At 46.2% G+C, this 12,500-nt stretch overlaps 1 protein-coding gene across 8 annotated transcripts in view; it reads right to left on the bottom strand.

Annotated features, from left to right (window-relative positions):
* The window catches only part of RapGAP1 (Rap GTPase activating protein 1), a 388,752-nt gene that overhangs the window by 189,901 nt on the left and 186,351 nt on the right, over positions 1 to 12,500 (bottom strand). The window contains exon 1 of one of the 8 annotated variants that reach the window (XM_070096736.1): positions 10,237 to 10,937. The exons of 6 other annotated variants lie outside the window; for them this stretch is intronic. The gene's annotated coding sequence lies outside the window, so the exon portion shown is untranslated. Of the gene's footprint in view, positions 1 to 10,236; positions 10,938 to 12,500 lie in introns of those variants that run through there. One more of the 8 variants, XM_070096735.1, reaches the window with a different exon arrangement.

Below are 12,500 nucleotides of genomic sequence, written 5' to 3'. Positions count from 1 at the left end.
GTAGCGAGGTGTTACCAGCAGTGGCAGGGTAGCGAGGTGTTACCAGCAGTGGCAGGGTAGCGAGGTGTTACCAGCAGTGGCAAGGTAGCGAGGTGTTACCAGCAGTGGCAAGGTAGCGAGGTGTTACCAGCAGTGGCAGGGTAGCGAGGTGTTACCAGCAGTGGCAGGGTAGCGAGGTGTTACCAGCAGTGGCAGGGTAGCGAGGTGTTACCAGCAGTGGCAAGGTAGCGAGGTGTTACCAGCAGTGGCAGGATAGCGAGGTGTTACCAGCAGTGGCAGGGTAGCGAGGTGTTACCAGCAGTGGCAGGGTAGCGAGGTGTTACCAGCAGTGGCAGGGTTGCGAGGTGTTACCAGCAGTGGCAGGGTAGCGAGGTGTTACCAGCAGTGACAGGGGAGCGAGGTGTTACCAGCAGTGGCAGGGTAGCGAGGTGTTACCAGCAGTGGCAGGGTAGCGAGGTGTTACCAGCAGTGGCAGGGTACCGAGGTGTTACCAGCAGTGGCAGGGTAGCGAGGTGTTACCAGCAGTGGCAGGGTAGCGAGGTGTTACCAGCAGTGGCAAGGTAGCGAGGTGTTACCAGCAGTGGCAGGGTAGCGAGGTGTTACCAGCAGTGGCAGGGTAGCGAGGTGTTACCAGCAGTGGCAGGGTAGCGAGGTGTTACCAGCAGTGGCAGGGTAGCGAGGTGTTACCAGCAGTGGCAGGGTAGCGAGGTGTTACCAGCAGTGACAGGGGAGCGAGGTGTTACCAGCAGTGGCAGGGTAGCAAGGTGTTACCAGCAGTGGCAGGGTAGCGAGGTGTTACCAGCAGTGGCAGGGTAGCGAGGTGTTACCAGCAGTGGCAGGGTAGCGAGGTGTTACCAGCAGTGGCAGGGTAGCGAGGTGTTACCAGCAGTGGCAGGGTAGCGAGGTGTTACCAGCAGTGGCAGGGTAGCGAGGTGTTACCAGCAGTGGCAGGGTAGCGAGGTGTTACCAGCAGTGACAGGGGAGCGAGGTGTTACCAGCATTGGCAGGGTAGCGAGGGGTTACCAGCAGTGGCAGGGTAGCGAGGGGTTACCAGCAGTGGCAGGGTAGCGAGGTGTTACCAGCAGTGACAGGGTAGCGAGATGTTACCAGCAGTGACAGGGTAGCGAGGTGTTACCAGCAGTGGCAGGGTAGCGAGGTGTTACCAGCAGTGGCAGGGTAGCGAGGTGTTACCAGCAGTGGGAGGGAAGCGAGGTGTTACGAGCAGTGGCTGGGTAGGGAGGGGTTACCAGCAGTGACAGGGTAACGAGGTGTTACCAGCAGTGGCAGGGTAGCGAGGTGTTACCAGCAGTGGCAGGGAAGCGAGGTGTTACGAACAGTGGCTGGGTAGGGAGGCGTTACCAGCAGTGACAGGGTAACGAGGTGTTACCAGCAGTGACAGGGTAGCGAGGTGTTACCAGCAGTGGCAGGGTAGCGAGGTGTTACCAACAGTGACAGGGTAACGAGGTGTTACCAGCAGTGACAGGGTAGCGAGGTGTTACCAGCAGTGGCAGGGTAGCGAGGTGTTACCAGCAGTGGCAGGGTAGCGAGGTGTTACCAGCAGTGGCAGGGAAGCGAGGTGTTACGAGCAGTGGCTGGGTAGGGAGGGGTTACCAGCAGTGACAGGGTAACGAGGTGTTACCAGCAGTGACAGGGTAGCGAGGTGTTACCAGCAGTGGCAGGGTAGCGAGGTGTTACCAAGAGTGACAGGGTAACGAGGTGTTTCCAGCAGTGACAGGGTAGCGAATTGTTACAAGCAGTGACAGGGTAGCGAGGTGTTATCAGCAGTGACAGGGTAGCGAGGTGTTACCAAAAGTGGCAGGGTAGCGAGGTGTTACCAGCAGTGACAGGGTAACGAGGTGTTAGCAGTGGCAGGGGAGAGATATATTGCCAGCAGTGACAGGGTAGCGAGGTGTTGCCAAAAGTAACAGGGTAGCGAGGTGTTGCCAGCAGTGACAGCGTAACGAGGTGTTGCCAGCAGTGACAGGGTAGCGAGGTGTTGCCAGCAGTGACAGGGTAGCGAGGTGTTACCGGCAGTGACAAGGTAGCGAGGTGTTACCAGCAGTGGCAGGGTAGCGAGGTGTTACAAGCAGTGGCAGGGTAGCGAGGTGTTACCAGCAGTGGCAGGGTAGCGAGGTGTTACCAGCAGTGGCAGGGTAGCGAGGTGTTACCAGCAGTGGCAGGGTAGCGAGGTGTTACCAGCCGTGGCAGGGTAGCGAGGTGTTACCAGCAGTGGCAGGGTAGCGAGGTGTTACCAGCAGTGGCAGGGTAGCGAGGGGTTACCAGCAGTGACAGGGTAGCGAGGTGTTAACAGCAGTGACAGGGTAACGAGGTGTTACCAGCAGTGACAGGGCAACGAGTTGTCATCAGCAGTGGCAGGGAAGCGAGGTGTTGCCAGCAGTGACAGGGTAGCGAGGTGTTGCCAACAGTGACAGGGTAGAGAGGTGTTGCCAGCAGTGACAGGGTAGAGAGGTGTTGCCAGCAGTGACAGGGTAGAGAGGTGTTGCCAGCAGTGACAGGGTAACGAGGTGTTCCCAGCAGTGACAGGGTAGCGAGGTGTTGCCAGCAGTGACAGGGTAGGGAGGTGTTACCAGCAGGGACAGGGTAGTGAGGTGTTGCCAGTAGTGACAGGGTAACGAGGTGTTACCAGCAGTGACATGGTAACGAGGTGTTGCCACCGTTGCCCGAGTAGCGAGGTGTTATCAGCAGTGACAGGGTAGCGAGGTGTTACCAGCAGTGACAGGGTAGCGAGGTGTTACCAGCAGTGACAGGGTAGCGAGGTGTTACCAACAGTGACAGGGTAGCGAGGTGTTGCCAGCAGTGACAAGGTAACGAGGTGTTGCCAGCAGTGACAGGGTAACGAGGTGTTGCCAGCAGTGACAAGGTAGCGAGGTGTTGCCAGCAGTGACAAGGTAACGAGGTGTTACCAGCAGTGACAGGGTAGCGAGGTGTTACCAGCAGTGACAGGGTAGCGAGGTGTTACCAGCAGTGACAGGGTAATGTGTTACCAGCAGTGACAGTGTAACGAGGTGTTACCAGCAGTGACAGGGTAACGAGGTGTTAGCAGTGGCAGGGGAGAGAGATATTGCCAGCAGTGACAGGGTAGCGAGGTGTTGCCAAAAGTAACAGGGTAGCGAGGTGTTGCCAGCAGTGACAGCGTAACGAGGTGTTGCCAGCAGTGACAGGGTAGCGAGGTGTTGCCAGCAGTGACAGGGTAGCGAGGTGTTACCGGCAGTGACAAGGTAGCGAGGTGTTACCAGCAGTGGCAGGGTAGCGAGGTGTTACAAGCAGTGGCAGGGTAGCGAGGTGTTACCAGCAGTGGCAGGGTAGCGAGGTGTTACCAGCAGTGGCAGGGTAGCGAGGTGTTACCAGCAGTGGCAGGGTAGCGAGGTGTTACCAGCAGTGGCAGGGTAGCGAGGTGTTACCAGCAGTGGCAGGGTAGCGAGGTGTTACCAGCAGTGGCAGGGTAGCGAGGGGTTACCAGCAGTGACAGGGTAGCGAGGTGTTAACAGCAGTGACAGGGTAACGAGGTGTTACCAGCAGTGACAGGGTAGCGAGGTGTTATCAGGAGTGAGAGGGTAGCGAGGTGTTACCAGCAGTGACAGGGTAGCGAGGTGTTACCAGCAGTGACAGGGTAGCGAGGTGTTACCAGCAGTGGCAGGGTAGCGAGGTGTTACCAGCAGTGACAGGGCAACGAGGTGTCATCAGCAGTGGCAGGGAAGCGAGGTGTTGCCAGCAGTGACAGGGTAGCGAGGTGTTGCCAACAGTGACAGGGTAGAGAGGTGTTGCCAGCAGTGACAGGGTAGAGAGGTGTTGCCAGCAGTGACAGGGTAGAGAGGTGTTGCCAGCAGTGACAGGGTAACGAGGTGTTCCCAGCAGTGACAGGGTAGCGAGGTGTTGCCAGCAGTGTCAGGGTAGGGAGGTGTTACCAGCAGGGACAGGGTAGTGAGGTGTTGCCAGTAGTGACAGGGTAACGAGGTGTTACCAGCAGTGACAAGGTAACGAGGTGTTGCCACCGTTGCCCGAGTAGCGAGGTGTTATCAGCAGTGACAGGGTAGCGAGGTGTTACCAGCAGTGACAGGGTAGCGAGGTGTTACCAGCAGTGACAGGGTAGCGAGGTGTTACCAACAGTGACAGGGTAGCGAGGTGTTGCCAGCAGTGACAAGGTAACGAGGTGTTGCCAGCAGTGACAGGGTAACGAGGTGTTGCCAGCAGTGACAAGGTAGCGAGGTGTTGCCAGCAGTGACAGGGTAACGAGGTGTTACCAGCAGTGACAGGGTAGCGAGGTGTTACCAGCAGTGACAGGGTAGCGAGGTGTTACCAGCAGTGACAGGGTAATGTGTTACCAGCAGTGACAGTGTAACGAGGTGTTACCAGCAGTGACAGGGTAACGAGGTGTTATCAGCAGTGACAAATGGAAAATGAAGAGCAATGTTTATAGACAAGGAGAAACGACTGGACAAAGAAAGAGGCGACAACGGTAAATACTAAGAAGGATCAGTGTTGTAGCTACACTACCAGAGTTTACACTTTTTTTTGGTCTGGTTTGAAGAATTTTTCCAAAATATTTACAAATTCTAAGATAACCTAGAACTGTAGGAATGTTGTGGAGAGAACTGGACCAGTGCCAGCCAGTGCACTTCAGCGTGTTGGGCTGATAAGTTTGTTGGTTGATGCAGTACTGGTGATGAGACCAGTTGGGATGCCACTGAGATGTCTGTTGCAAGTATTCTTCAACTGATCAGTGTTGCTGTATTCATCATTCTCTTAGGATACAATACTGATGATTAGGATACAGTACTGATGATTAGGATACAGTACTGATGATTAGGATACAGTACTGATGATTAGGATACAGTACTGATGATTAGGATACAGTACTGATGATTAGGATACAGTACTGATGATTAGGATACAGTACTGATGATTAGGATACAGTACTGATGATGAGGATACAGTACTGATGATTAGGATACAGTACTGATGATGAGGATACAGTACTGATGATTAGGATACAGTACTGATGACTAGGATACAGTACTGATGATTAGGATACAGTACTGATGATTAGGATACAGTACTGATGATTAGGATACAGTACTGATGATTAGGATACAGTACTGATGATTAGGATACAGTACTGATGATGAGGATACAGTACTGATGATTAGGATACAGTACTGATGATGAGGATACAGTACTGATGATTAGGATACAGTACTGATGACTAGGATACAGTACTGATGATTAGGATACAGTACTGATGATTAGGATACAGTACTGATGATGAGGATACAGTACTGATGATGAGGATACAGTACTGATGATTAGGTTACAGTACTGATAATTAGGATACAGTACTGATGATTAGGATGCAGTACTGATGATTAGGATACAGTACTGATGATTAGGATACAGTACTGATGATTAGGATACAGTACTGATGATTAGTATGCAGTACTGATGATTAGGATACAGTACTGATGATTAGGATACAGTACTAATGATTAGGACACAGTACTGATGATTAGGATACAGTACTGATGATTAGGATACAGTACTGATGATTAGGATACAGTACTGATGATTAGGATATAGTACTGATGATTAGGATGCAGTACTGATGATTAGGATGCAGTACTGATGATTAGGATACAGTACTGATGATTAGGATACAGTACTGATGATTAGGATGCACTACTGATGATTAGGATACAGTACTGATGATTAGGATACAGTACTGATGATTAGGATACAGTACTGATGACTAGGATAGTACTGATGATTAGGATACAGTACTGATGACTAGGATACAGTAATGATGATTAGGATACAGTACTGATGATTAGGATACAGTACTGATGAATAGGATACAGTACTGATGACTAGGATACAGTACTGATGATTAGGATACAGTACTGATTAGGATACAGTGCTGATGATTAGGATACAGTACTGATGATTAGGATACAGTACTGATGATTAGGATACACTACTGATGACTAGGATACAGTACTGATGATTAGGATACAGTACTGATGACTAGGATACAGTACTGATGATTAGGATACAGTACTGATGAGTAGGATAGTACTGATGATTAGGATACAGTACTGATGATTAGGATATAGTACTGATGACTAGGATACAGCACTGATGATTAGGATACAGTACTGATGATTAGGATACAGTACTGATGATTAGGATACAGTACTGATGACTAGGATACAGTACTGATGATTAGGATACAGTACTGATGATTAGGATACAGTACTGATGATTAGGATACAGTACTGATGATTAGGATACAGTACTGATGATTAGGATACAGTACTGATGATGAGGATACAGTACTGATGATTAGGATACAGTACTGATGATGAGGATACAGTACTGATGATTAGGATACAGTACTGATGACTAGGATACAGTACTGATGATTAGGATACAGTACTGATGATTAGGATACAGTACTGATGATGAGGATACAGTACTGATGATGAGGATACAGTACTGATGATTAGGATACAGTACTGATAATTAGGATACAGTACTGATGATTAGGATGCAGTACTGATGATTAGGATACAGTACTGATGATTAGGATACAGTACTGATGATTAGGATACAGTACTGATGATTAGTATGCAGTACTGATGATTAGGATACAGTACTGATGATTAGGATACAGTACTAATGATTAGGACACAGTACTGATGATTAGGATACAGTACTGATGATTAGGATACAGTACTGATGATTAGGATACAGTACTGATGATTAGGATATAGTACTGATGATTAGGATGCAGTACTGATGATTAGGATGCAGTACTGATGATTAGGATACAGTACTGATGATTAGGATACAGTACTGATGATTAGGATGCAGTACTGATGATTAGGATACAGTACTGATGATTAGGATACAGTACTGATGATTAGGATACAGTACTGATGACTAGGATAGTACTGATGATTAGGATACAGTACTGATGACTAGGATACAGTACTGATGATTAGGATACAGTACTGATGATTAGGATACAGTACTGATGAATAGGATACAGTACTGATGACTAGGATACAGTACTGATGATTAGGATACAGTACTGATTAGGATACAGTGCTGATGATTAGGATACAGTACTGATGATTAGGATACAGTACTGATGATTAGGATACACTACTGATGACTAGGATACAGTACTGATGATTAGGATACAGTACTGATGACTAGGATACAGTACTGATGATTAGGATACAGTACTGATGACTAGGATAGTACTGATGATTAGGATACAGTACTGATGATTAGGATATAGTACTGATGACTAGGATACAGCACTGATGATTAGGATACAGTACTGATGATTAGGATACAGTACTGATGATTAGGATACAGTACTGATGACTAGGATACAGTACTGATGATTAGGATACAGTGCTGATTATTAGGATACAGTACTGATGATTAGGATACAGTACTGATGATTAGGATACAGTACTGATGACTAGGATACAGTACTGATGATTAGGATACAGTACTGATGACTAGGATACAGTACTGATGATTAGGATACAGTACTGATGACTAGGATAGTACTGATGATTAGGATACAGTACTGATGACTAGGATACAGTACTGATGATTAGGATACAGTACTGATGATTAGGATACAGTACTGATGAATAGGATACAGTACTGATGACTAGGATACAGTACTGATGATTAGGATACAGTACTGATTAGGATACAGTGCTGATGATTAGGATACAGTACTGATGATTAGGATACAGTACTGATGATTAGGATACACTACTGATGACTAGGATACAGTACTGATGATTAGGATACAGTACTGATGACTAGGATACAGTAATGATGATTAGGATACAGTACTGATGACTAGGATAGTACTGATGATTAGGATACAGTACTGATGATTAGGATATAGTATTGATGACTAGGATACAGCACTGACGATTAGGATACAGTACTGATGATTAGGATACAGTACTGATGATTAGGATACAGTACTGATGACTAGGATACAGTACTGATGATTAGGATACAGTGCTGATTATTAGGATACAGTACTGATGATTAGGATACAGTACTGATGATTAGGATACAGTACTGATGACTAGGATACAGTACTGATGATTAGGATACAGTACTGATGACTAGGATACAGTACTGATGATTAGGATACAGTACTGATGACTAGGATAGTACTGATGATTAGGATACAGTACTGATGACTAGGATACAGTACTGATGATTAGGATACAGTACTGATGACTAGGATAGTACTGATGATTAGGATACAGTACTGATGATTAGGATACAGTACTGATGACTAGGATAGTACTGATGATTAGGATACAGTACTGATGACTAGGATACAGTACTGATGATTAGGATACAGTACTGATGATTAGGATACAGTACTGATGATTAGGATACAGTACTGATGACTAGGATACAGTACTGATGATTAGGATACAGTACTGATGATTAGGATATAGTACTGATGACTAGGATACAGTACTGATGATTAGGATACAGTACTGATGATTAGGATATAGTACTGATGATTAGGATACAGTACTGATGATTAGGATACAGTACTGATGACTAGGATACAGTACTGATGATTAGGATACAGTACTGATGATTAGGATACAGTACTGATGATTAGGATACAGTACTGATGATTAGGATACAGTACTGATGACTAGGATACAGAACTGATGACTAGGATACAGTACTGATGACTAGGATACAGTACTGATGACTAGGATACAGTACCGATGACTAGGATACAGTACTGATGATTAGGATACAGTACTGATGACTAGGATACAGTACTGATGATTAGGATACAGTACTGATGACTAGGATACAGTACTGATGATTAGGATACAGTACTGATGACTAGGATACAGTACTGATGACTAGGATACAGTACTGATGACTAGGATACAGTACTGATGACTAGGATACAGTACTGATGACTAGGATACAGTACTGATGACTAGGATACAGTACTGATGACTAGGATACAGTACTGATGATTAGGATACAGTACTGATGATTAGGATACAGTACTGATGACTAGGATACAGTACTGATGACTAGGATACAGTACTGATGACTAGGATACAGTACTGATGACTAGGATACAGTACTGATGACTAGGATACAGTACTGATAACTAGGATACAGTACTGATGACTAGGATACAGTACTGATGACTAGGATACAGTACTGATGACTAGGATACAGTACTGACGACTAGGATACAGTACTGATGACTAGGATACAGTACTGATAACTAGGATACAGTACTGATGACTAGGATACAGTACTGATAACTAGGATACAGTACTGATGACTAGGATACAGTACTGATGACTAGGATACAGTACTGATAACTAGGATACAGTACTGATGACTAGGATACAGTACTGATAACTAGGATACAGTACTGATAACTAGGATACAGTACTGATGACTAGGATACAGTACTGATAACTAGGATACAGTACTGATGACTAGGATACAGTACTGATGACTAGGATACAGTACTGATGACTAGGATACAGTACTGATGACTAGGATACAGTACTGATGACTAGGATACAGTACTGACGACTAGGATACAGTACTGATGACTAGGATACAGTACTGATAACTAGGATACAGTACTGATGACTAGGATACAGTACTGATAACTAGGATACAGTACTGATGACTAGGATACAGTACTGATGACTAGGATACAGTACTGATAACTAGGATACAGTACTGATGACTAGGATACAGTACTGATAACTAGGATACAGTACTGATAACTAGGATACAGTACTGATGACTAGGATACAGTACTGATAACTAGGATACAGTACTGATGACTAGGATACAGTACTGATGACTAGGATACAGTACTGATGACTAGGATACAGTACTGATGACTAGGATACAGTACTGATGACTAGGATACAGTACTGATGACTAGGATACAGTACTGATGACTAGGATACAGTACTGATGACTAGGATACAGTACCCAGCTGATAAAGCTCAGTTCTGGCCTATATAAATGGGAGTACATTCTGGCGCTTGACCCTTACAGGTTTAGCTTTTCCCCGTGAATAAAACAAAATAAAATTTTGCCAGGGTATAGTTCTGGGGCTATAATAAAATGTTACTTCTAGGAGAGTATCCAACTTACCTTTATTTACTTGCTTCACTGTCTTTATTTATAAGTGAAGGTGACTCCATCACACCTGCCAACACCCTATACTCGACGGATACCTGAATGAGGTTTCCGGGGGTCAACGCCCCCGCGGCTCGGTCCTACACCAGGCCATGATAATTTTATTATATTTTAAATAAGATTAGTCCACTACAATAAGTAATCCGTGATGCCTGTTATCCTTCAAAAGCAGATTTATCAAATTATCTTCTGGTAATCCTCGCGTTTTCAGTATTACAACTAACCGATTTTTATTTATTTTTCACTTATTCACAATGTTAATATCTAAGCTGAATAACATAGTTTGACACCAAACATATTAGATTGATCATATTTGTAATTTAAACACAAAAATACAAGCAATTTGTCTGCACGTCAATTATCAACTTTAACACTCGAGTTATTTTAGCTGCCAATTAAAATTGCCACTAATTGCGTGACAAGTGTGAGTAACAGCTGGGAGCAACAGCTGATGGCTGGTCACCCCGCCCCTCACAGATGTTGACCTACTTAACAGGTCACACATGAAACACAACGTGACCTAATCTCCCAGGATGACAGGGCCAGACTCGCCACAACCTCCACCTGCTGGCTTGTATGTATGGACGGGCTTCTGGCTCAACAAACAGCAGGTGGGAGAGGTCGCGTGCTCTCACACATACACTCCTACAATCACTGGACGCTTATCCTAAACAGTTTTCTCCTGACGATAACCTAATATCGCGCTGTGATGCTGCCAGCCCACGCATCTCCCAAGCTGCAAGGATACACACATTTCCCACCTCCAGAGCCCAACAGCTGCTCCGAGTCCTTGTTCTGATGTACCATATTTCAGACTTAAGGTGACAGAGACACCACTGAAGTCATTCAGGTTAGAGATGCTGTTAGAGTAGCGTCCTACGGAAAGTATCGTACCTCCGGAAGTTGGCCACAACAACTTTTCTCTCATCGCCTGGTCCAGCGCCCCGTTGCCTTATGTATGAGAAAACATTAACGACAGCCTCTTGTATTTTCATAATTTCCATTTCTATGAGAGATACAACATGCTTAACATTTACCAAACCAACTAAGGCAGAAAAACAGAATCTAAGCAGAGCTTCAAGTATTAAATTAAAAGACCCCATCCAGACGGAAGATGAAATCATCTAGTCAGGTTGAGAGTGTCGTACCGAGCAACATGTGACTGCCAGCATGTAAACACAGCAGGACTCCGCTCACCAGCAACAGCAGCACCAACAACAGCAATAGCAGCACCACCATCACAGCAACACCAGTAGCAGCACCAGCAACACCAGTAGCCGCACCAAAGCAGCACCAGCAACACCAGTAGCCGCACCAAAGCAGCACCAGCAACACTAGTAGCACCAGCAACACCAGTAGCACCTGCAACACCAGTAGCACCAGCAACACCAGTAGCACCTGCAACACCAGTAGCACCAGCAACATCAGTAGCACCAGCAACACTATTAGCACCAGCAACACCAGTAGCACCTGCAACACCAGTAGCACCAGCAACACTAGTAGCACCAGCAACACCAGTAGCACCAGCAACACCAGTAGCACCTGCAACACCAGTAGCACCTGCAACACCAGCAGCACCAGCAACACCAGTAGCCACACCAAAGCAGCGCCAGCAACACTGGTAGCACCAGCAACACCAGTAGCACCTGCAACACCAGCAACACCAGTAGCACCTGCAACACCAGTAGCACCAGCAACACCAGTAGCACCAACAACACTATTAGCACCAGCAACACCAGTAGCACCAGTGTGAGACCTCTACCCACTCTACCGGAGGTATCCCAGCGAGTGAGCACGTCTCCTGTATATCCCAGTGCTTAACAAAATAGGGAATAGCATATGAAGGTACAAATAAAAATGGGAACTATGGCTATAGTTTACTTAATAACATAAAAGGGCTAGAATACAACATATCCTGACGGAAATTTACACAATATAGCAATTGACCTATGAGACTTATTACCAGGGGGAAGGGTAGATGTTATCAGTAACACGGACTAGTACTCACTCTTAATTCACCGACCAGCTGACCCGAGATTCCCAAATGCGTGGTCCACTACACACGCGGCTGTCCAGAGCTCTCGCTCGACGGACCTGTCACCAACAACCTCTTTGCCCCGCTGTTCCCTGGGCTTATATCGTAGTCAAAGTACCCCCTCCCCAATGGTGTATGTACCACGTGTTACGACCTGACGCCGAGGTCTGACGCTGTTAAGAAC

Source organism: Cherax quadricarinatus, chromosome 54 (assembly GCF_038502225.1).
Source record: "Cherax quadricarinatus isolate ZL_2023a chromosome 54, ASM3850222v1, whole genome shotgun sequence".
In the NCBI taxonomy this organism is placed as follows: domain Eukaryota; kingdom Metazoa; phylum Arthropoda; class Malacostraca; order Decapoda; family Parastacidae; genus Cherax; species Cherax quadricarinatus.
The sequence above is the reverse complement of the archived record's forward strand: the minus strand, read 5'-3'. Positions and strand labels throughout refer to the sequence as shown.